This window comes from Gorilla gorilla, chromosome 1 (assembly GCF_029281585.2).
Source record: "Gorilla gorilla gorilla isolate KB3781 chromosome 1, NHGRI_mGorGor1-v2.1_pri, whole genome shotgun sequence".
In the NCBI taxonomy this organism is placed as follows: Eukaryota; Metazoa; Chordata; class Mammalia; order Primates; family Hominidae; genus Gorilla; species Gorilla gorilla.
The window spans coordinates 53,896,369-53,922,321 of record NC_073224.2 but is presented as its reverse complement, the minus strand read 5'-3'; the positions used below and the strand labels follow the sequence as shown (position 1 = coordinate 53,922,321).

The 25,953-nt window shown below is 49.8% G+C and overlaps 1 pseudogene; it reads right to left on the bottom strand.

Moving 5' to 3' along the window:
* Positions 1–18,323: 18,323 nt before the first annotated feature.
* Positions 18,324–25,369, bottom strand: LOC129528348 (tubulin alpha-8 chain-like; annotated as a pseudogene).
* Positions 25,370–25,953: the final 584 nt, after the last annotated feature.

Here is a 25,953-nt window from a genome sequence, read left to right as displayed (position 1 = left end):
TGACATCCTCAAGTTAAGGAAATGTTGCTTAAGAGGATTTTTGGAGAGTTGAATAAAAGTGAAGGGGCTTTCTAACAAGGAGGTTAAAACCATGGCTTTTGGAGTCTGAAAGGGTTCAAAGTTTACCTGTCATTTACTAGCTGAGTGACTTTGGGAAGTTACTTTAACTTCTGGACCCCATTTTCTCATCTGGTAAAACCGGGTTACGAATACAGGCTCTGAGGATTAAGAGGTGAGAAGTACAATGAATACTTAAAACATTGCTTGGTACTTAGCACTGAAAAATGTTAGCCATCGCTAGTTTTACCAAAGAAAAAAGGAGAAAAGATGATGTGGTTCCTGGCAGGTGTTCGGTGGCTCCCTGACACCCACATTCTCCGCACCCTGCCCGGAACCTCCTCCCTCCTTGTCTGCATTAGTAATCCCTGCCTCCTCTGCAGGAGCCAGCTCAGCGGCCCCTCCTCTGAGCTCCCAGGGCACCTTGAGTTGGATTTGTCTGGACATTGGGTTCCTGTTTTACCTCCAAATCCACTGCTAGAGCTCAGTGGATGTTTGTTGAATTAGTGAATAATCCCTTGCTTTTGTATGTCACTTCAGTTCATAAAGCTCATAGGAATACATTATCTGATTTAATCTTCAGAAGCACACTGCAGGGAAGATCCTGTTTTATGGATTAAAAATATACATATATGAGAGACCGGTTACCTGGAGTCTGCATGGTTCATGCAGATTGTGACAACCTAGACCCTGCCTGAGGTACAGCTCCTGGGTCACCTCACGCAGCCAAAGGTGGGCGTCTCGGGGAGGTTCCCAGCAGCGCAGGGAGGTGGCTTCTGAGCAACCTCACTGAAGTCTCCACCAAATTGCCAGCAGGGCCCAGGCCTTTCCCTGACTGTCCCAGCTCTCTCAATGCAATGAATCTGGGAAACCCAAACATCCTGCTCCTCTTACCCCATCAGACCTGCCCTTCCAGGGATGTGGCTTTCCCTCACCCAGGGAAAAGGCTGAGGGGGCCTCAGGCTGCTGTGGGGGACGTGGGTGTCCTCCTTTCTTGGTGACCAGCAATTTGACTTTGGCCAGTGTGAAGAGTGGGGCTCTGACGGGGGTGTGGGAGGAGGAAATGAAGTGGGAGCACAGCCCGCCCCCATCCTCTTTGCAGCCTCTGGGGTTCCCCTCAGGTCTGTCTGGCAGCTGTCTTCCCCACTGACCTCTTTTCCTCCCTCTGTGCTGGCCACATCCTTCCTTTATCAAAAGCAGCTGCTTTGGGTTCTCCTGAATTGCCTTTTAGGTGAAAGGCATTTGTGTTTCTCGGTAGCTGGTTCCTGCTGAGTAAGGTGGGACAGGCTCTGGCTTCCCAGGTGAGACTGGAGAGGCCAAGGCAATCCTTCACTCCTGGAGAGCTGGGGAGGAGCCCACACCACTGGGGCAATTGAGACCCCGTCCCCTCCCCTCCCCTCCCCTCCCCTCCACTCCCTTCCCCTCTCTCCACCTCCAGGACCCAGCAGCAACCCTTTTTACTCCAGGTTTCTCATTCATCCAAACATTTACTGAGCTCCTGAGTGCTAAGCCCCTGAGAGGAGGGTCTCAGTGTCAGCGTCACCTCCTCCACGAAGCTTTGGAGCTCTCCCTGGGAATAAGTAAGCTCTTCTCTGGTTATTATGGTTCAAAGGAAGGTGCACAGACGGTGGTGCCACTCAAACTTGGGTTTTAATTCCAGCGCTATTTACTAGCTGAGAGGTTTTATGTTGTTTAACCTCTCTGAGCCAGTCTCCCCACCTATGAAACAGGGATTCCAGCTAGCACACAGGGTTGGCACTGGGGCTAAAGGGAGTTCTCCATGTAAGGCAAATGAGAGACACTTGGAGGGCATCAGCTCAACTCTCCCTCTCCAGGAGATGGAGGTGCCTAGCCTTCAGCATTTGTCAAGCCTGGCACCCTCTTTCACCCCATCACATCCTTCCATGGGGGACCACAGGCTTCAGCCCATTCCAAGGGCCTCTGTTGTTCCTGCCGACGTATCCCTAGGGGCTCCAGGGTAACTGCACACTCAGCCCTGGTCTTTGGGCTGCCCCTCAACCAGGTCTGGGCTCCTTCTTTGTTAGGAAGCTTCAGACAGGCTCAGGCAGGCAGGACATTTCCACTGTTGCCAGCCCTGCCCCAGGTGGGTGGGGAGGGGCAGATTTCTCCCACCCAGTGGCCTCAGGGCATAGTTCTCCCTTTTCTGGTTAGGCTACTTTAGGAGCCCTGTGCATGCAAGGAGCAATATTGTTATCCATGAGGGCTAAGAAATGGGGCAGAGAGACCATCCAGGCTCTCTGGGTCCCCTACAGGCATCATCACCTCCCTTGGGTGTGGTGGTGTCTCTCTGGTAGGAGAAAGAGCAAGAGGTGGGGCAGAGGTGTGGTCTGGATATGTAATTTCAGACATCTGACCTTCAATTGGAATAAGGATTCCAACTGTCTTTATCTGTAAAACGGAGGTAATATCTTCACAAGGTTACTGTGGCAATCAAATGAGACTAATGTGTGGGAGGGTTCAGAACTGTAAGGCAAGAAATCCATCACAGGACATTGCCCAATTTAAAGTCCTTCCATGGCTTCCCCATAGCTTTTGGGGTACAAACATGTTTACCACAGCCTCCACCCAGCTCACTAACCTCATCTCTCACCATCTGACCCACATGGTTCTTGCAGCTGAGCTCCTGCCTGCTCTGGGTCTCCTGCATGCGCTACTTCCTGGTCCGGACTTCCTCCATCTAACCAACTACTCGTCATCAGCTTTTTAATCTTTCTCAGAGAAGCCTTCCCCGACTCTTCACACAAGGCCAGGGCTGCTTGTTACTTGCCCTCTTCGGACCTTCATTTTTGCACACTTACCATGAGTTGTGTGACTGTCCGAGGTCTGCATCCGCCCACCTCTGTTCCCTGAATGTGGGCTTCCTGAGGATAGGTACTGAGCAGCATGCCGACAGTATCTCCAGGCTTTGCAGGGCATTTAGCACACGGTAGGCATTTTATTTGTTGAAAGAAAAAAGCAGCCGGGCGCGGTGGCTCATGCCTGTAATCCCAGCACTTTGGGAGGTTGAGGTGGGTGGATCATGAGGTCAGGAGTTTGAGACCAGCCTGACCAACATGGTGAAACCCCATCTCTACTAAAAATACAAAAATTAGCGGGCATGGTGGGGCACGCCTGTAATCCCAGCTACTCAGGAGGCTGAGGCAGGGGAATAGCTTGAACCCGGAAGACAGAGGTTGCAGTGAGCAGAGATCATGCCACTGCACTCCAGCCTGGGGGACAGAGCAAGACTCTGTCTCAAAGAAAAAGGAAAAAAAAAAAAAAGAAAAAGGCTACTGACTCAGAGGCAGCTCCGCCCCCAGGCTCTTCATCCACTCTCCTTAGCCTGAAGTCTGTGGCATTCACAGTCCTCCCCAACTCCACTCGACTCAGCAACTGCTCTTAGTCCAGCAGAGGAATCAGGAGTTGACTTTCCTCCTTGCTCCTCCCTATCAAAACTCAAAATTCTGGTCACTTGCAACTTCCTTCTTGACTCCCTTTCATGAGACCAGAGAACGCATGGCCTGTTTACCATGTCACCTCAGTTTCTAGTTTGGGGCTGTTGTGTAGATGGATCACTTGCCTATTAGTAAACCTCCTGAGGATGGCTCCCATCCCTCCCTGTTAGGCAAAGAGCAGAGCCTCTCGAATCCAAAGGCTTGAGCACAGGTCCAAGTCCAGCACTGTCCCAGTTGTTAAGGCTTTGGACAGATCAATTACTGAACCAGTTTCCTCAACAGTAAAATAGAATACCACTTCACAGAAGGGTGGAAATCAGGAGGTACACAAATTACGGTGTTCGACACTGCTAAGCACTCTATCTGTGCAGCTCAATGTGATAGACTCTACTTCATTTTCCATGTAGGGTAACTGAGGCATGGAGGGGTTACACACGCGGCTCGCTCACACCACCATTAAAGTAGTCTCAACTCGGGCAAGCTCCCCCAGGAGACCCAAGCCCTTTCCTAACTGCCAGACTTGCTCTGTTCCCTTAAAGTCAGGGGCAGAAAAGGTGCTCAGTAATTTCAGGTTATTTTGATTCAAATTTGGCAGGGTGTGGTGGCTGATGCCTGTAATCCCAGCACTTTGGGAGGCAGAGGTGGGTGGATCACAAGGTCAGGAGATTGAGACCATCCTGGCTAACAAGATGAAACCCCGCCTCTGCTAAAAATACAAAAAATTAGCTGGTCGTGGTGGCGGGTGCCTGTAGTCCCGGCTACTCAGGAGGCTGAGGCAGGAGAATGGCGTGAACCCGGGAGGCGGAGCTTGCAGTGAGCCAAGATCGCACCACTGCACTCCAGCCTGGGCGACAGAGCGAGACTCCGTCTCAAAAACAAACAAACAAACAAACAAAAACAAATTCACCAAGGCAGCTAGGGAGGTTTGTTTCCTGGAGCTCACTTGGAGCTTGTAGAAGTACGTGCTGATGTCACTAACAGGGATGTAGAAACTTTAGAGATTCCCCTTCTCCCTCCTGTATTAACAAGTGAACTAGCTGGGCGCAGTGGCTCATGCCTGTAATCCCAGCACTTTGGGTGGCCGAGGCAGGCGGATCACAAGGTCAGGAGTTCAAGACCACCCTGGCCAATATGGTGAAACCCTGTCTCTACTAAAAATATGAAAATCAGCTGGGCGTGGTGGCGGGCACCTGTAATCCCAGCTACTTGGGAGGCTGAGGCAGGAGAATCGCTTGAACCCGGGAGGTAGAGGTTGCAGTGAGCTGAGATCGTACCACTGCACTCCAGCCTGGGTAACAGAGTGAGACTCCTAAAAAATAATAATAATAAAATAAAATAAAACAAATGAACTCCCACCTTGTTCTTGCAAGGGAGGACAAGAAATTACAGTGTAATGATGAGACAAGAAGAAATCACTATGTTCAAAAGAGGTGAAGGAACTTGAGTCCCTAACACTATTTCACTATTTCAAATTTCTTTTTTTTTCTTTTTGAGACAGAGTCTCGCTCTGTCGCCCAGGCTGGAGTGCAGTGGCGCTATCTACGCTCACTGCAAGCTCCGCCTCCCGGGTTCACGCCATTCTCCTGCCTCAGCCTCCCGAGTAGCTGGGACTACAGGTGCCTGCCACCACGCCCAGCTATTTTTTGTATTTTTAGTAGTGACGGGGTTTCACTGTGTTAGCCAGGATGGTCTCAATCTCCGGACCTCATGATCCACCCGCCTCGGCCTCCCAAAGTGCAGGGATTACAGGCGTGAGCCACCGCACCTGGCCTGATTTCAAATTTCTTAACCTCGGCAAGTTAGCAAACAATTTTTTTCTTTTTTTTTCTTTTGAGACATAGTTTCACTCTTGTCGCCCAGGCTGGAGTGCAGTGGCCCAATCTTGGCTCATTGCAACCTCCACCTCCCGGATTCAAGCTACTCTCCTGCCTCAGCCTCCCAAGTAGCTGGGGTTACAGGCATGTGCCACCACGCCCAGCTAATTTTCTATTTTTAGTAGAGACGGGGTTTTGCCATATTGGCCAGGCTGGTTTCGAATTCCTGACCTCTGATAATCTGCCTGCCTTGGCCTCCCAGAGTGCTGGGATTACAGCTGTGAGCCACTGTGCCTGGTCATTTCTTCATTTTTTAAAGTTATATTTTGTTTGGGCTATGAATGTCAGAATGAGAAACCTTTTTTTTTTTTTTTTTGAGACGGAGTTTCGCTCTTGTTGCCCAGGCTGGAGTGCAATGGCATGATCTCGGCTCACTGCAACCTCGGCCTCCCGGGTTCAAGCGATTCTCTTGCCTCAGCCTCCCGAGTAGCTGGCTGGGATTACAGGCATGTGCCACCACGTCCGGCTATTTTGGTATTTTCAGTAGAGATGGGGTTTCTCTGTGTTGGTCAGGCTGGCCTCGAACTCCTGACCTCAGGTAATCCACCCGCCTCGGCTTCCCAAAGTGCTGGGATTATAGGCATGAGCCACTGTGCCCAGCCAAGCAACCTTTTTTAAAGCTATATTTTGTTTGGGCCATGAATGTCAGATTGAGGAACCTTTCTTAAAACATGCACCAACACAGTTTTACTGCATTCTTGTTTCCTTAAATGTCTGAGGCTCCTAGGGCAGTGGTTCTCAACTCTGGCCACACATTCGCCTCACGTAGGAAGATTTTTACTTACTTATTTATTAATTAATTTTTTTTTTTGAGACAGAGTCTCGCTCTGTCACCCAGGCTGGAGGGCAATGGTCTGATCACTGATCACTGCAGCCTCAACTTCCCAGCCTCAATCGATCCTCCCGCCTCAGCCTCTTGAGTACCTAGGACTACAGGTAAGCATCACCATGCCCAGCTAATTTTTTCTATTTTGTGTAGAGATGGTATCTCACTATGTGGCCCAGGCTGGTCTCGAACTCCTGGGCCCAAGTGATTCTCCCGCCTTGGCCTCTCAGTGTTGGGATTACAGGTGTGAGCAACTGCACCAGCCTAGGCTAATGGAAATGTTCTGAACATGTTTAAAGAAGGCTAAACTCTAATGTTCACTGGGTATATTAAATTGACTTATGATCAGTTTATTAGGATGCAAACCCATCATAAGTCGAGGAGCAATTGTATTTGTTAAGAGCTTCCCATGTTATTCTAATATGCAGGCAGAACGGAGAAGCGCTGACCTAGAACCAGTATTCTCAGTGTGGTCTCAGCCAGCATTAGCATTGCCTGGGAACTTGTTAGAAATGAAAATAATCAGGCCTCACCCTAGATCTCCTGAAACTCAAGGGGTAGGACCGGTAATCTGAGTTTACAACTCCTCTAGGGGGTTCTAGTATAGGCTAAAGAACTCTTATGGAGTCACTCAATTTTAAAGCAGAAAATAATCAAAAAGGGTGTCTTACCTAAGTCTGTCCTTTTGTTCTCTGGGAAAAGGAGGGAGAGTTAAACAGCTTCCCAACATGTTCTTGGCAGAGTCAGACCTAGAGGCTGGGTTTTGCTCCCCACATGCAGTCCCCTCCTCCGTTGTCCTGTCCACTCTTGCACAGCCTTGTGTCAGACAGTCCACAAAGGATACAATTCCTACCACCCTGTACATGCCTGTTACCTTTCCCATCAAGAGGCAGACTTGATTTCTCCCTGTTAGTTCACTAGGGTGGCTGCAGCAAAGTGCCACAGACTGGGCAGCTTAAAACAACCAAAATGGGCCGGGAGCAGTGGCTCACGCCTGTAATCCCAGCACTTTGAGGCCAAGGTAGGCAGATCACGAAGTCAGGAGATCGAGACCATCCTGGTTAACAAAGTGAAACCCCGTCTCTACTAAAAATACAAAAATTAGCCGGGCATGGTGGCGGGTGCCTGTAGTTCCAGCTACTCGGGAGGCTGAGGCAGGAGAATAGTGTGAACCCGGGAGGCGGAGCTTGCAGTGAGTCGAGATTGCGCCACTGCACTCCAGCCTGGGCCATAAAGTGAGACTCCGTCTCAAAACAAAACAAAACAAAAAAAACAGCCAAAATGTATTGTCTCATGGTTCTGGAGGCCAGAAGTCTGAGATCAAGGTGTGGGCAGGGCTGTGTTTCCTCTAAAGGCACTAGGGAAGGATCTGTTCCGGGCTTCTTTCCTAGCACCTGCTAGCTGTGGCAGCATAATGCCAATCTTCACACAGCCTCCTGCCTGCCTGTGTGTGTATATGTTGAAATTTCTCCATTATAAAGGACCCCAGTCATATTGGATGAGGGGCCACCCTACTCCAGTAAGACCTCATCTTCATTAATCAAATCTGCAATTACTTTATTTCCAGTTAAGGTCACATTCTGAGATATTGGGGGTTAGGAGTTCAAAATTCAGTGTTGAGAAGACACAATATTGTGTCTCCCATTGAATGTGGACCTTAAGGCCTAAGTCTTTTTCTTGAGACAGGGTCTCATTTTGTCACCCGGGCTGGACTGCAGTGGCATGATCTCAGCTCACTGCAACCTCTGCCTCCCGGGCTCAAGTGATCCTCCCACCTCAGCCTCCCGAGTAGCTGGGATTACAGGCATGCACCACTACACCTGGCTAATGTTTTGTAGAGACAATGTTTCGCCATGTTGGCCAGGCTGGTCTCAAACTCCTGAGCTCAAGCAATCCGCGTGCCTCAGCCTCCAAAAGTGCTGAGATTACAGTCGTGAGCTGCTGCTTCTAGCCAAGGCTCAGATCTTAAGAGGCCTCACAGCTTGTTTCTTCTCTCTGGAAGCCAACTGCCATGTAAAGAAGTCCAGCTACACTGCTGGAGAAAAAAGCCCTGCAGGATAAGGGCTAAGGAGAAAGCAAGGAAGGCCCCCGGCCGTGCCGGCTGAGACGTAAGATGTGCGAGTGTGGCCATATTGAGTTCTTGAGTGGCCCCAGTCAACTCCACAGAGAGGGTGCACTGCCACCAAGCCCTCCCACAAACTACAGAAATGTGAGTGAATCAATGGCGGTTGTTTGAAGCCACTAAGTTTTGGGGTAGTCTGTTACATAGCAAGACATAACTGCGACACGCCTCACACAGCACAGGGCCTTCGTAATTTATGCTCGATTCCTTCTGTTGGAAGCCCTTCTGTCAGAGGCCAATGCCTGCCTATCACTCAGATAAAATATTTGGGTCTCACTGCTAGCGGAGTGGCTGGGAATGAGGACAAAGTTGTGCTTGTATTTAATGAATGGCACCCTCTGACCTACCTAAAAGCTTCTGAGAGCGCGGGTGAGAAGCTGGGCCCCTGGCGTGAGCAGGGGAGGGAGCAGAGAGGTACTGAGGGGCGCTTTGTGCGGGTGGGCTTACAGCCAGAGCTCGGGCGCACAGAGCCAATTGTGTGGGCTCCAGGACACTGGAACCTCGGGGGGTAAGAGGAGGAATACAAGTAGCAAGAGGCCTTGGCTAGGGGAAAATTGGAATAATTAACCATTGAGAACGAGCGTCTTCAAAAGAGCTTAATTTTGGGGAAATGAAGAGCTAAAGAGAAGCACAAAGAAGTGATTACTTAGAATAGGAACAGAGGATTATTATATGGAGAATAGAGATGGAAGAGAAAGTGCTTAAATACATAAAGCCCCTTTTCCTCCCCCATGATGGGTTATGGTCCCAATCATATTGATAACAGCGAACACTGATGACCACTTACTGTGTCCCAGGTACTATTCTAAGCACTGTCTATTTAATCCTCAAGATGACCCTGAGGGAGGTACTACTGTTCTAGTCTCATTTTATAGATCAGGAAACAGGCCAGTAACACGACCAAGGCCACAGAGTTATGAGGTGGCAAAGCTGGGATTCAAATCCAGGTATTCTGGCTTCAGAGTCTGTGTTCTTCATCACCTGTGCTGCTCTTTTTCTTTCTTTTTTTTTGAGACACAGTCTTGCTCTGTCACCCAGGCTGGAGTGAGGTGGCACGATCTTGGCTCACTGCAACCTCCATCTCCTGGGTTCAAGTGATTCTCCTGCCTCAGCCTCCCAGGTAGCTGGGATTACAGGTGCCTGCCACCATGTCAGCTAATTTTTGTATTTTTAGTAGAGATGGGGTTTCACCATGTTGGACCAGGCTGGTATCGAACTCCTCAGGTGATCTGTCCACCTCGGCCTCCCAAAGTGCTGGGATTACAGGTGTGAGCCACCGTGCCCGGCCTGCTCTGTCCTTTCTAAGGCCAGAGCACTGTCTCATCACACCTCTACAGAGCCTTAATCTCAGCAATTAGACATGGCTTGTGCTGGGGCTAGTAAAATCCATTCCAAGGGGCCCAGCCCTCAGGGGTGGCGACTATTTTGTAGTGTGATGCTCTGGAACAAGATGACCACACGCGCGAGGCGCTGCCGCAGAAAATCCTCCATGGGCCCGTCCGCTACTTTTCTGACAGCCTGGATGCAGCTCCTCCCAGAATAGTCACTCACAACCCTTTAAGAACCTGCCCAGACTTGATGAGGGATAAAAAAAAATCAGGCTCCAGATCAGCAAGACAGGATAGGGTGTGGGAGGGATGCCTACACCTAAGACACCCTTATCTTTTTTCCATTTCTTCCCAGTTGCTGGGTTCCACATAGAGACATGTGGTGGTCGGGGTGGGGGTGGAGGGTGTTCTTTTTTTTGAGACAGAGTTTCATTCTTGTTGCCCAGGCTGGAGTGCAATGGCGTGATCTCGGCTCCCCACAACCTCTGCCTCCCAGGTTCAAGCAATTCTCCTGCCTCAGGCTCCTGAGTAGCTGGGATTTCAGGCATGTGCCACCACCACGCCTAATTTTGTATTTTCAGTAGAGACAGGGTTCCTCCATGTTGGTCAGGCTGGTCTCGAACTCCCGACCTCAGGTGATCTGCCCACCTCGGCCTCCCAAAGTGCTGGGATTACAGGCGTGAGCCACAGTGCCTGGCCGAGGGTGTTCTTAACTGGAGGTTTAGTCCAAGTCCCTGAATTTATAGACAAAGACAGCATCCAGAAGAATTACTTGACAAGGTCTCTACCCCTCCCTCAAGTGAGAGAGAGGGTCATCTCTTTTCCCAGGGCTGATAGACCACACTGTCTTTCTTCCCGAAGACTGAGGACTGGGGAGGGGTGGGGAAAGGAAGCACGTGCTGTCAGCTTCCGCATTCCTCCTGTCCGCAAGGGAATTCCATACAGCCTCCTTAGCTGAGTCCTGCCACATTCCTTTTGAGCAGGTGTTCAAGTCCCTGGTGAAGCCAGCATCAACAGCCCCCCAGCCTGCTCCTCAGGCTGCCCAGAGTGCCCCAGGAAGTACGCAGAGACAGTCCCAGCTCGACACCCTGAACTTTCACTAGGATTTGGTTTCTAACTTTGTTCCCTCTCTCCCTGGCCAATGAGCCAGCTTCACTGTGAAGATGCCAGGGATATGAGAATCATCTACATTTATTACCATCCCTTGGATTCTAATTCCCAGACATCTAAGGCTTTAAGTGGTCACCGTCTTTCTCCCACCATAAGTTGGGGCTCCAACTCCTATCTTCCTGCCTCCCACTGGGTTCAACCTAGCTCAGTACCCAAGTATGCATGGGATGGGGAACCAGGACTGCACGGCATGTGATGAACACACACCCTGCCCTCAAAGGCTTACGCGCTGGGGGAGTCCCTTCCTCTCACTCTTTGGCACGAACTTTTCACTTTGGTCAGAAGATTCCTGTTCCATGGACACACAGCCTACCCGTGTTGAGTTTTCATCTCTTTTCCACCACTCTGCCTTTCACCTTAAGCCCCAGCATTAGGGAGCCTGTTACAGTTCTGAGATGGTATGCTGTTCCCCCCGCCTTGTTCCTTCCTGGTCTGTCTGGCCAACTAACTCAGCCTCCAAAATCCACTGCCATTTACTGCAGGTTTGCCCTGCTTCTGGACTTTAGTCACATTTCTACACATATTTGTCATGTTATATTGTGATTTATTTAGAGCTTCCCCTTCCTAACTTTGCCCTCTTCCAAGCTTAGACTCAGAGGGCAAGTAGGTTTCATGCTCCGTGTGCTGGGGACTCTCGGCCCCATCAGGGCTCGGAAGCAGGTGGGAAAGTGCATGCTCCTGATGGAACTGCGGGCTAGCCTTCACCTGCTTTATCTTACTACTTATTGGTACATTGTCTTTTCAGGGAAATGAAAAGGCCTTCAGTGTGTTTGGAAGATCTTGTTTTAGAAGACCTTATTTTGGCTGGGTGCAGTGGCTCAGGCTCGTAATCCCAGCACTTTGGGAGGCCGAGGCGGGTGGATCACCTGAGGTCAGGAGTTCGAGACCAGCCTGGCCAACATGGCGAAACCCTGTCTCTACTAAAAATACAAAAATTAGCTGGGCATGGTGGCAGGCGCCTAAAATCCCAGCTACTTGGGAGGCTGAGGCAGGAGAATAGCTTGAACCTGGGAGGCTGAGGCAGCAGTAAGCTAAGATCGTGCCATTGCACTCCAGCCTGGGCAACAGAGCAAGCCTCAGTCTCAAAAAAGAAAAAAAAAAAAGGTAAAATGAGGTCATAAGGGTAGATTCTAATCCAATAGGACAGATGGCCTTATAAGAGGAGGCAATAAGGACAGAGGCCAGAGATGGCCATCTGCAAGCCACGGAGAGAGGCCTCAGAAGAAACTAACCTGCCAACACATCTTGACCTTGGACTTCTAGCCTCCCAAATGTGAGGCACATTTCTGTTGTTTAAGACACCTCGTCTGTGGTGCTTTGTTATGGCAACCCCAGCAGACTAATACAACATCTAAAACTGAATTCTTCTCCAAGCCTAAATGGGAAACATGGGAGGGAGAACATCTCATGCTGTCCAAGCAGCAAGTCACCCATGACCCTTCTCCCTGTGTGCCATATCAACTGGTCACTAAGCGCTGTGACCCAACCCTTTTACTCTTCCCTCCCCCATCTCACTGCTGTGGTCCAAGCATTGGTTTTTCACCTTGATAACTACAACAGCCACTATCCCTCTACTGTACTGTGCCCAGAAATCTATCCTTCTTGCAACTGTCAAGCAATCCTTTAAGGCAAGATTTCCTTTTTTTTTTTTTTTGAGACGGAGTTTCGCTCTTGTTCCCCAGGCTGGAGTGCAATGGCGCGATCTCAGCTCACTGTAACCTCCGCCTCCTGGGTTCAAGTGATTCTCCTGCCTCAGCCTCCTGAGTAGCTGGGATTACAGGCATGTCCCAACAGGGCCAGCTAATTTTTTTTTTTTTTTTTTTTTGAGACAGAGTCTCGCTGTCTCGCCCAGGCTGGAGTGCAGTGGCGCGATCTCGGCTGACTGCGAGCTCCGCCTCCCGGGTTCACACCATTCTCCTGCCTCAGCCTCCCCAGTAGCTGGAACTACAGGTGCCCGCCACCACGCCCGGCTAATTTTTTGTATTTTTAGTAGAGACGGGGTTTCACCATGTTAGCCAGGATGGTCTCGATCTCCTGACCTCGTGATCCACCTGCCTTGGCCTCCCAAAGTGCTGGGATTACAGGCATGAGCCACTGTGCCCAGCGATGGCTAGTTAATTTTTTTATATTTTTAGTAGAGACGAGGTTTCTCCATGTTGGTCAGGCCAGTCTCGAACTCCCGACCTCAGGTGATCTGCCCACCTCGGCCTCCCAAAGTGCTGGGATTACAGGCATGAGTCACCGCGCCCAGCCTAAGGTTTCTTAATCTCAGCAGTATTGACATTTCTGGCAGGATAATTCTTTGTGGTGTGGGCATGTCTGTTCTGTGCTTTGTAGGACTGAGCCACATCCCTGGTCTCTATATGTGACATGCGAGATCACCCCTACCCGCAGTTGCAACAGTCAAAAACGTCTCTAAACATTGCCAAATGTCCGCTGGAGGGCAAGTGTCCCAGGTTGAGAACCACTGCTTTAAGGATGGGTTATCTCTGAATGCAGGCACCTGAATACCACTAAACATTTTATACAGGAGAAAGTTCAAATTTCTTTGCTCCCCACAACGGCCCCCTAACATCTAGAATAATCCATGGCTCATAGTAGGTGCTCAATAAACATTTGAAAAAGAAACCCAAACCAAGGTCATTCACCCCTGTACCTTTTTCTCTAGTTCCTTCCTCTGTTCCAAAGTCCAGCTACAAGCTAGTCGAGATCACCCAAACATAACGTGCTTGCGTTTTCCATATTTTTTCCTGTAACAGTCTCTGTCTTGAACCCTGCCCTGTACCCCAACTCATTGTCAGCATCTGGTGCAAGTGCCAGTCCTCCTGGAAAGCTCCCCTCGTCTTGCCTGAGGCTTCCTGTGGCCTCCAGACACTGTGCATATGTCTCACCCACTCTACTGAGCTTTAAGCAGAGGGAAGACAGAAAAAGAGCAGCTTCCTCACTGCAGGTGGGTGTACTAGTGCAGGACACTGAACGCCTAGAAGCAGCAAGATGAGTCACATCACAGAATCTCAGTTCTGAAGGTGGGGATACAGGGTAGAGCTGAGAATAGCACAAGTCTTCATGAGGGAAAAGTTAGGGCCCAAGACCCTGTCTTTCACTTTACACAAGCAGAATACATCCAACAGAAAACAAGTTTACACCCTGGGACAGTCAAATCTAAAACTCTGGCCTCAGGTACAGCGCAGACTGTAGGCGAGGAACCAGACTGAAAGCCGGGCAGAACTTACTGAGAGTCTGCACTACAGAGAAAAAGAAACAGTCAAGGTCTCCTGTCCCATCTATGCGTTCTTGGGGGTCAGAAACTGTTGGATTTCTAATAGGGACCGGGTACTTTGGAGGTGCCCTGTCTTCTCTTAGGCCACTTCCCCTTAGTTTTCAGTTCTGCATCACCAAAGTAACCACCCTCTCCTCCAAGGACTCCATGGAGCCAGCTGAGCATGGGGACCTGGGTTTTAGGGCAGTTATAAATGGAAGCCAATGGGACCTGCAGGAGGTCATCTAGGTTTAGATCTTGTTATGACCAAGACTGGGACTAGAGTCTATCTGTCGCATCCTCCAGTAACAACATCCGTGAGAAAGCCAGCCCAGGAAAGGCAATGCTTACCCATGCTCATGCTTCAAGTAGAATAGAGTTGACCATTGCACAATATGGGTTTGAGAGGCATGGGTCCACTTAGAAGTGGCTTTTTCAATAAAAATTGCACTGAGTGTGCCTGCCTTCCCTTTTACCTCTTCAACCCTCTTTTGCCTCTGCCACCCCTGAGATAGCAACAACTCCTCCTCTTCCTCAAGGTAAAGATGAGGATGAAGACCTTTATAATGATCCATTTCCACTTAATGAACAGTAAATACACTTTCTCTTCCATATGATTTTTCTCTAGCTTACTTTCTTGTAAGAATGTGATATATAATCCATTAATAATGTGTTAATTGGTTGTTTATATTATTGGTAAGGCTTCCAGTGAATGGTAGGTTATTAAGTTTTGGGGCAGACAAAAGTTATACGTGGATTTCTGACTGCACAGGGTCAGCACCCCAACCCCTGTGTTGTTCAAGGGTCAACTGTGCTTGTTAAGACTCCAGGAGTCTCTCAGTTGCAGGTCACAACCCCAAGGCAAGAATTTATCTTCTCCATCCTCACCCTATCAGAGGTTCCATAGTTTGAAAGGAACCCAGGCAAGGCTCTCCCAAGGGACTGGGCCCTATCTGGGGCTTGGAGGTGGGGAGGTGGGAGTTAAGGTCAGGCAGAGACTGAACAAAAACCCTTCCTGTTTATTTCAAAAGTACAAAAAGAGGGATGGGTCATAGATGAGAACATGACTTACCTTCCATTCTACCTGGGGGCCAGGAGAAGGGGTATGGCAGCTGCTAGGTTATCCAAATAAATCATCGAGCTTGCTACCCCCAGCTTTAACTGACTCATTCTATCTGGTATCTCATCACAGGAGAGTGCTCAGGGCTAGGAGTCCAACCCTCACTGGATGTTCACCTTCCTGTGGCCTGGGGTATATGCTCGGGGAGGGGTGGTCTCTCTGCATGATGGATTGAATTGCTAATATGTACGAATCCATGGGCCCAGTGAGAGGAAGAGAAGGAAAGAAAACATCAGCTCACTGGTTTCTGGGTGAAGATACCGGCAGAGCAGACCAGGGGCACCTGCCAAACATCAACAGATCCAGATCCGTTAATAGGCACTTTAATTAATTAATTAATTTATTTATTTATTTTTTGGAGATGGGGTTTTGCTCTTGTTGCCCAAGCTGGAGTGCAATGGTGCAATCTCGGCTCACTGCAACCTCCACCTCCTGGGTTCAAGCAATTCTCCTGCCTCAGCCTCCTGAGTAGCTGAGATTACAGGCATGCGCCACCACGCCCAGCTAATGTTTCATATTTTTAGTAGAGATAGGGTTTCACCATGTTGGTCAGGCTGGTCTCGAACTCCTGACCTCAGGTGATCCATCCGCCTCGGCCTCCCAAAGTGCTGGGATTACAGGCGTGAGCCACCAGGCCTGGCAACAGGCACTTTAATAGAGCAGGTTTCTCCAACCTCTTTCCCTTCCTTCTGTGCCCTTATTCCACCTCTACCCAGTACTAGAGGAACCAATAGGTTAGCAGTCTCCTAGGAACAGCTTTGGAGAAAGACTCTGGAGTAAAATAGAAAAAATCAACCGCTATAGCAAGGGAGACTTGTCTTGCTTACACGAAAGAAAGGGGGCACAAGTAAGGATACACACCCATGTCAGAGCCACGCTATTAGCGAATTAAGACAAATGAACACAGTAGGTTGAGGCCCTTGTCTTTTGGGGACTATGGGGACTGAGGGAAAGGGGGAATACAGCCAAGCAGAAGACTGTCAGACCTCTCTGCTCAGAAATGCAAATACAGAAGAAGATGCTAAAAAAAGGAAGAGGCCCAACACGTGGGGACCAACCAGCACACAAGGCCACAGCCCCTCTGGACCTAAGCATGCAGTTCCATGGTAGGGGCAGTCTGTGACCCTGGGCACTATGCTGTAGGCTCTGGGATTCCCTCCTTTTGGCAAATACCCTCCCAGGGATCAAGGAGCAAGGCTCACAGATGCTGGGAATAAGTCTCTAGATTAACACTAGTAACCAGTTTCCTGAAGCCAAAGCAAGGCCACAGATGACATTTAGGCAGCCCCAAGGCTCACTGGTGCTTAAGAGAGCAAACACGTGCTAGAATTAAGTGTCCAAAAACCAGAGTAGGTAGTTCCAGGCCAAGAGTATGGGTGGCCCTCACCCTTCTGGCAGGGGCTGGGTTAGGTTCTGCTCAGTGGCCTTGCCAGGAACAAAGCCTGGCTCCATGGAGATTCTCTGTGGTTTAAGAATACATAAGCTTGCAACCTCTCCTGGCTGAGGGGACTTTAAGCACATTATTTAAAAGCAGCCTGGCCAGGTGATGTGGTTCATGCCTGTGATCCCTGCACTTTGGGAGGCTGAGGTGGGCGGATCACCTGAGATCAGGGGTGTGAGACCAGCCTGGCCAACATAGTGAAACCTCATCTCTACTACAAATACAAAAATTAGCCAGGGATGGTGGCGCATGCCTGTAATCCCAGCTATTCAGGAGGCTGAGGCAGAAGAATTGCTTGAACCTGGAAGGCAGAGGTTGCAGTGAGCTGAGATCACGCCACTGCATGCCAGCCCAGGAGAGAGAGTGAGACTCTGTCTCAAAAAAAAAAAAAAAATAGCTGGGCGCGGTGGCTCACGCCTGTAATCCTAGCACTTTGGGAGGGTGAGGAGGGCAGATTGCCTGAGCTCAGGAGTTCGAGACCAGCCTGGGCAACATGGTGAAACCCTGTCTCCACTAAAATACAAAAAATTAGCCAGGAGTGGCAGTGTGTACCCATAGTCCCAGCTACTTGGGAGGCTGAGGTAGGAGAATCGCTTGAACCCAGAAGGCGGAGGTTGCAGTGAGCTGAGATCGTGCCACTGCACTCCAGCCTGGGCGACACAGCGAGACTCCGTCTCCAAAAAAATAAAAAAATAAATAATAATAAAATAATAATAAAAGCAGCCTCCTTGAACCTGGACTGTTCCAGAAGGGGCCATTTGTTTAGTCATTAGCTACTGCCAGAACCTTTTACTAATAAATTGATCTCTGACACCACATGTGAGCAGATATGGCTAAGCCTCTAAAACGACAGTTCCTAATTTCCTCATTAGGAACTCCGTTGAGAATAAGAGATATGGATCTTCTTGCCTAAAAGTCTCATAGGCACTTTTAAGATTTACTTCATAGCCAGGCATGAGGTAGTGCCTGTAGGCCACCACGTGGGGAGGCTGAGGCCGGAGGATGGCTTGAACCCAGGAGTCCAAGGCTATAGCATGCTGTGACCACATCTGTGAGAATAACTACTACATTCCAGCGCGTGCAACACAGCGAGACCCTGTCCCTTAAAGTAAGTTGTTTCGTATCTTCATAGTCCCAGGCTGGAGACCACTGTTTTTTTTGGAGTCCTATTTCTTGGACCCTGTGTTTGTAAGGCATCAGGACAGAGCCCTCAAGTCTAAGATGGCTGCTGCGGAGAGGCCTGTGAAGGCAACCTCTACTGCCCTCTCTTGGCCATCAGGCGGGAGGAGTGGTTAGACATGCTTGATTCCTTGTGGCACTGAAGTCCTGCAGTTTCTGTCCCAGAATGCTGGGGGCAGATAAACTTTTGGCAGCTTTCATCAGAATCTCTAGAAAGCTTACTCTTCCTCGAACTGGGCTGGAGACAAGGGGGTACACATAGGGACCCCTGTGAAGTCGAAGTACTACAGCCTGGGTGCTGAACCGGCGAAGACGTGTCAGGGTGGTCCGCTCACACAGGAGGGAAGCAGTGCCAATCCTCCACTAGACATGCCCTGGCTGGAGGCCCTAGCAGCAGAGGCCACCTTGCCCTTTAACTTAGAAAGACATTAAAGGAAGCTGAGAAGCTTAAAGATGGCTCACTGCCTGGGCAGAATTCCACAGAGTTCCACATCGCTTGCAATATCCATTGTATTTGTAGGGGGTCAGGGAACAGTGGAATGAGATACACACACAACTGTGGTGCGAGAGACCAGGTGTTACAGGTGCCAGGACCCCTAGAACTCCTCATGTTCATCCTCGCTGTCCAAAGATTCTGTGCCTACTTCATAATCCTTCTCCGGGGCAGCCAGGTCCTCTCAGGCCCAGAGAGCTCACCTTCCTCCATGCCCTCGTCCACATAACAGTGCATAAATGCCCGCTTGGCATACATCAGGTCAAACTTTTGGTTGAGGCAGGCCCAGGCCTCAGTGATGGCTGTGGTATTGTTTAGCATGCAGACTGCCCGCCGCACCTTGGCTACAGCACCCCCGGGCACCACTGTGGGGGACTGGTAGTTGATGCCAACCTAAGAAAAAACAAAGAAGTATAAGCGCCTGGTTCTGTGTTTCCTGGAAGGGTCTGTACGGGGATCCCTGGAACTAGGGAAGGGGCATTTGTCAACTTGTAAGAAACAAAGATAGAGGAAGATGATCACCACCACAAGGAAACAAACAAGTCTAGAATGAGGGAGCTTCTGCAAGACACGACTAGTGCCTTCAAAGTCAGTCAAGAAAAAGGGGGCCGGATGCGGTGGCTCACGCTTGTAATCCCAGCACTTTGGCAGGCCGAGGCGGATCACCTGAGGTCAGAAGTTCGAGACCAGCCTGGCCAACATGGCGAAACCCCAACTCTACTAAAAATATAAAAAAATTAGCCGGCCTGGTGGCAGACGCCTGTAATCCCAGCTACTCGGGAAGCTGAAGCAGGAGAATCGCTTGAACCCAGGAGGCAGAGCTTGCAGTGAACCGAGATCGCACCATTGCACTCCAGCCTGGGGGATAAGAGTGAGACTTCGTCTCAAAAAAAAAAAAGAAAAAGGGTGGACTCTTATGCTAAGAGACAAATAAGCATAATGCCTGCTCCTTGATTAGATCATGACTGAAAAACTGACAATAAAAAACATTGTGGGCCGGGCACAGTGGCTCACACCTGTAATCCCAACACTTTGGGAGGCCGAGGCGGGCAGATCACTTTGAGGTCAGGAGTTCGAGACCATCCTGGACAACACGGCGAAACCCCATCTCTACTAAAAATACAACAAATTAGCTGGGCATGGTGGCGCATGCTTGTAATCCCAGTGACTTGGGAGGCTGAGACAAGAGAATCGTCTGAACCCTGGAGGTGGAGGTTGCAGTGAGCCGAGATGGCGCCACTGCACTCCATTCTGGGCAACAGAGCAAGACTCCATCTTCCCCCACTGCCACCCCCCCAAAAAAGTAGTGTATTTAAATGGGTCAGTAAAGCAAAAATAAAGGAAACAGACCTAGATGTTAAATCAAGGGAGTGGCTACACAGGTGTTAAACGAACTAGTATCCCTACTTTCCTGTAGCTTAGAAAACTAAGTTTAAAAAGCGTTAAACTTAGGGAAGATCTCCAGTTAGACCTACTTTAACCATTTGCCTACCCAGAATATGTTGTTTTATTTTTTAAAAAACAGGGTCTCTCAGGCCGGGCGCGGTGGCTCACGCCTGTAATCCCAGCACTTTGGGAGGCCGAGGCGGGTGGATCACCTGAGGTCATGAGTTCAAGACCAGCCTAGCCAACATGGTGAAACCCTGTCTCTACTAAAAATACAAAAAATAGCCGGGCGTGGTGGCGGGCGCCTATAGTCCCAGCTACTCGGGAGGCTGGGGCAGGAGAATTGCTTAAACCCAGGAGGCAGAGGTTGCAGTGAGCTGAGATCGCACTACTGCACGCCAGCCTGGGTGACAGAGTGAAGCTCCATCTCAAAACAACAACAACAACAAAACAAAACAAAAAACAGGGTCTCGCTCTGTTGCTGAGGCTGGAGAGGGGGGTGCAATCATAGCTCACTGCAGCCTAAACCTCCTGGACCCAGGTGATCCTCCCACCTCAGCCTTCTGAGTAGCTAGAACTATAAGTACATACTAGCAAGACTGGCTAATTTTTAAAAATATTTTGTACAGATGGAGTCTCACATTGCCCAGGCTGGTCTTAAACTCCTGGGCTCAAGCCATCCTCCCACCTCTGCCTCCCAAAGTGCTGGATTATAGGCCTGAATCACTGCACCCAGCCCAGAATATATAATACATTTTAGTGTTTCTCATCCTCAAAAAAAAAAAAAAAAGTCAACTTCCCATTAGTGTCTCTAGGGACAACAAGCTGACCATGTCCTAAAGGCAGCCTATTCTTCCCTTAAGCAGCTAAAGATCTTCCTAATATGGAGGCAGAAACAGTCTGTTTCCCAGATAGCCTACCCCTCATTTCCATTTCTGAGCTACAGGACAACTCTTCCACACTAGCAAGCAGCTATTATTCCTGCCTCTCCTCCTGTTGTGGTCATGTCCACAGCAGTGTCATGGGGCAGGAAAGCTATATATATATTTTTTCTTCTTCTATTTTTTTGAGACGGAGTCTTGCTCTGTTGCCCAGGCTGGAGTGCAGTGGTGCGATCTTGGCTCACTGCAAGCTCCGCCTCCCGGGTTCACACCATTCTCCTGCCTCAGCCTCCCCAATAGCTGGGACTACAGGGGCATGCCGCCATGCCCAGCTAATTTTTTTTGTATTTTTAGTAGAGACAGGGTTTCACCGTGTTAGCCAGGATGGTCTCGATCATCTCCTGACCTTGTGATCCGCACACCTCGGCCTCCCAAAGTGAGCCACCGCGCCCAGCCGCTATATATGTTTTCTAATGCCACAGCTGCCACCTTTAATCTTTCTGGAGTCTCATCCCACAACAAAACCCATAAAACAAACTAGGTCATATGCCCAGCACCCTGGGAAGGTCAACTGATAACAGGGTGGGGCATAAATGCGTGCTTCTTCCTCATTACTGCAAAAGGAAGAGAACGCATCCACAGACGCAGAACACAAGAAGCCTCTAACCTTCTGATCCGCACTTTCCCCATCATCTGATAATGGGCCTCTCTGGCTTCTGAAAGCCTTCCCTTCTGAGCAGGAGCCTATAGCACGTGGTTATGTCCCTAGCACAAGTGACAAGGAGGCCATTCTCCCCATGTGACTGGCAGCCCTAGGGAACGCCTTTTTACCAGGCTAAGTAAAATGAAATTGATACTTTTCCTTTCATCAAGGCAATCTTTCAAGTAGAACCCACCCTGGCTTACAGTCCAAAGGCCTGGCTTCTAGACCAGCTGAGATCTATCCAGTTAAAGGCATCCTCTAGCGGGGCACAGTGGCTCACACCTGTAACACTTTGGGAGGCCATTGTAGGTGGATCACCCATGCGCAGGAGTCTGAGACCAGCCTGGGCAATATGGTGAAGCCCCACCTCTCCAAAAAAATACAAAGTTAGCAGGGTGTGGTGGCAGAAACCTGTGGTCCCAGCTACTGAGGAGGCTGAGGCAGGAGGACTGCTTGAGTGCAGGAGGTCGAGACTGCAGTGAGCCAAGATGACGCCAGTGTACTCCAGCCTGGGTGACAGTGAGATCCTGTGCATTTGTTCCTCACACCTACTCTGCAGGAAGCTCCCGTCTTAGCAGGTACACAGGCCATGTGCTAACTGCCCTTTACCCCCACTTGCCTTGAAACCTGTGGGACACCAGTCCGCAAAACAAATATTTGCTTGGTTTTAATGGTGGCAATGGTGGCATTCTCATCCTTGGGCACCACTTCTCCACAGTAGAGCAGGCAGCAGGCCATGTACTTGCTGTGGCGAGGGTCACACTTGGCCATCTGATTGGAGGGCTCAAAGTAGACACTGGTGATCTCTGCCACTGAGAGCTGTTCATGGTAGGCCTTCTTAGCTGAGATAATGGGTGAGTAGGTCACCAGAGGAAAGTGGATGCGAGGGTAGGGCACCAGATTGGTCTGGAACTCTGTGAGGTCCACGTTGAGGGCACCATCAAAACACAAGGAAGCAGTGATGGAGGACACAATCTGGCTGATGAGCCAGTTCGGGTTGGTATAGGTAGGGCGCAGGTTGTGGCAGCAGAGATCATAGATGGCCTCGTTGTCTACCATGAAGGCAGTCTGAGTGCTCCAGGGTGGTGTGGGTGGCCAAGATAGAGTTATAGGGTTCTACAACTGTCATGGACACTTGGGGCACTGGGTAGATGGCAAATTCCAACTTGAGCCAGTGCCATCCCCAAAACTATGGAAGATCAGGAAGCCCTGAAGCCTGGTGCACTGGTCTGTCTGGAGTAGGCAATAACATCATTAAGGATGTAGATGGCATGTCACCCGTCCCAACCCTCTTCTCCTGAGGAAACTTTTGTGTTGAAAGCTACTATTATCTAACTATACTTGCATTCACTTCTGTATTTTAGAAAGACTTTGAAGTATAGTTTATACTTAAGTGTGTGCATCTTTTGGACATACAATGAATGATTTGACATGCGTAGACACCTATATAACCAAACCAACAGAGATACAGAAATTCCCATCACCCCGAGAAAGTTCCCTTGTGTCCTTTTGCTTCGCCTCCATAGAGGTGAAAAAAGATCACCTGTCCAGGTGTGGTGGTTCATGCCTGTAATCCCAGCACTTTGGCGTACCAAAGTGCTGGGATGGCAACACCCCATCTCTACAAAAAAATACAAAAAGTATCTGGGTGTTGTGGTGTGCACCTGTAGTCCCAGCTACTCAGGAGGCTGAGGCGGGAGGACCGCTTGAACCCAGGAGGTAGAGGTTGCAGTGAGCTGTGACTGCACCACTAGTGGCATTCCAGCCTAGGCGACAGAGCAACTCTCTCAAAAAAGAAAAAAAAAAAAAGATCACCTACAGGAGGTTTGGAGTTCCTAGGGAAAAGATGACTTGGAAAGGCAGTGTTGTATATACACAATGGTAGGGATGAGGAAGGACGGAGGATTTGCAGTCAGAGAGCCAGGCCCTCTCTGTTTTGTTGCCCTGCCCCCTAGTTACAGCAGAGTGGGAGTGGTGGTGGCATCCTGTTGAACATACAGATTACCAGGCCTCACCTCAGACTGGAACCCAGGAACCTGCAGCTTTAACAAGTACCCCATGTGATTCTGATATAGCTGTTTCTTGGGTAAGAAAATCATCAGTCTATACCAGACACATGGTAGTGACAGTATAAAAGAAGTCTAACCCTAGGAGGTATTTTATTTTCATTCTTGAGGAAGGGAGCACAGAATCCTACTCCTCAGGTCACTTCCAAGTCCTCAGTCTCTACCGAGCAGCAGAGAGTATGTCTAGGCAATCCCCCTACAGCAACAGGGCCAAAGTCCTGGCTCACAGGCAGCCTCACTCGTGGTTCTCAACGCCTCGGATAGGGGAAGGGTGAACTGGTGAAATGGTTAAGTGCTAAACAGGAGCCCCTCCCACCTGGACAGATCTGCATAGGAGTCTAAGAAGAACAACAAGCTGAGCTGCTGTAGAGATGGATCAAAGGTCAAAGAAGCCTTGGATCAGACAGACCTGGCAAAGTGAGGAACCATCAGGGCAGAAGCTTGAGTCCACAAACTCAAGGCAGAGCAGTTTATTCAGGCTTCCAACCCTAGATCCGTACCCAGGACAGAAAACACATATCCCCTTAGGAGAAGCTGAGTGGACTGACAGGCTGGAGGAATGATATCAGGTACCAGCACAGGCTGTGGTTGCCTCCCAGCCAGGAAGAGGGTTAAGGATGCAATGACCTCCTGTAGGTGCCAGAGGCCTGCTCACCAGTTTTCAGATTCACTCCAGCACCAAATCGATGATCTCCTTCCCCGCAGTGTAGTGGCCATGGGCACAGTTGTTGGCAGCATCTTCCACGCCAGATATCAGCTGTTCAGGGTGGAAGAGCTGCCTATAAATGTCAGTTCTTACCCCATCTTGAGGGGAAGAAAGGACAAAGGTAAGACAAGCTGGTTCATTCCCCAAGGGAACGCCAGACACCAGAACCTTTGCTGCTAAGCCTCCCCAGGTACAACTGCTCAACAGAGTGATGATGCACGGCATCTTCTTTTTCTTTTTTTTTGAGATGGAGTTTCACTCTTGTTGCCTAGGCTGGAGTGCAATCACGTGATCTTGGCTTACCACAGCCTCCGTCTCCCGGGTTCAAGCGATTTTCCTGCCTCAGCCTCCCGACCAGAGACCCACTTCTAAGGCCGGGTCCTGCCTGGGCTTGAGACGGGGAGAGCAGGTGGCACCTTCAGTGGTCCCTTCCCTCTGATCACAGCCACTTCATTGTGCTAGGTGTGGAATCAGAGTGGTGTTAAGGAGAATCTCACTTCACTTTCGAATAGGGTAAGAATACAGACTAATGTAAATTTTCACCATGGAAAAAGAAAAGAAAAAAAAAATAATACAGACTAATGAAGAACCCAGTGCACCATTTAACATCTAAAATAACAGCTTTAAAAAATGGAGGAGGGGTGGAATTGTCACGATTAGGAAACAGGAGATCCAGATGCAGAAGGGAGGAAGCAAGAAAGCCTCCGGAAGCCAGCAACAGCCAAGTTCACATAGGCCCACATCCTACGTAGGGGCCTATTTCAGTTAAGGCTAAGCAGGAGGCCAGTATGAATGTTCTTGGCTCCCTGCTTCTTACGCAATGGGCCACCCTCAAGAGTCTGAGGACAGGGAAAAGCAAGTTTTAAATTTCTGCTTTTACATCTGCTCCTTTCTGCAGTCTGCATTCTAGGCCTGATCCCTGACTCCTATCTGGCAGTTTCCTGGCAGAGTTGTGCGAATGATCTTCCTCTCAATATAGGAAGCCCCCAGGACCTCTTCTGAGGACAGAGTCTAGACAAAAGCAATAGACTTCAGACTTCAATGCTGTTCATGGCAGGCGACTGCTTCCATCTCCAGTATTTTCCCCTTAAGCAGAGCTCCCATCTGACATTGGCGCTAGCAAAAACTATGGCCTGGGGGAAGGAGCCCCCACTCCTCCGTCCACTCACCTATGACAGCAGGCTCCAGGTCCACAGACAGCCCAGGACACATGCCTGCCAGGCTGGGTCTCCCTGAAGAAGGTGTTGAAGGAGTTATCACTGCTCCCCAGGGCCTTGTGGCTGGGCATGGTGCCACTGGGCTGGCTGTCGTGCTCCAGGCAGTTAAGCTCCCAGCAGGCATTGCCCGTCTGCACTCCGGCCTGGCTCACATGGATGGAGATGCACTCACACTGCGAGGGTGAGCAGAGGAATATGCCAGGGCATGAGTGGTGTGGAGTGAAAGGTGGGGACTTGAAAAGCCTTCCCTGGGAGCACCCCTTGTCTTTCCTCCCTAAAGGCTGAAGCTTAGTGTTACCTAGTCCAAAGTTCAGACGACTGGCCAGGTGCAGTGGCTCATGCCTATAATCCCAGCATTCTGGGAGGCCAAGGCAGGCAGATCACCTGAGGTCAGGAGTTCGAGATCATCCTGGCCAACACAGTGAAACCCCGTCTCTACTAAAAATACAAAATTAGCCAGGTGTGGTGGTGGGCACCTGTAGTCCCAGCTACTCAGGAGGCTGAGGCAGGAGAATCACTTGAACCCGGGAGGCAGAGGTTGCAGTGAGCCGAGATCACAACACTGCACTACAGCCTAGGTGAGAGAGCAAGACTCCATCTCAAAAAACAAACCAAAAAACAAACCAAAGAACCAAAGTCCAGAAGACTCAGTTCTCTTTCCAAGCCTTCC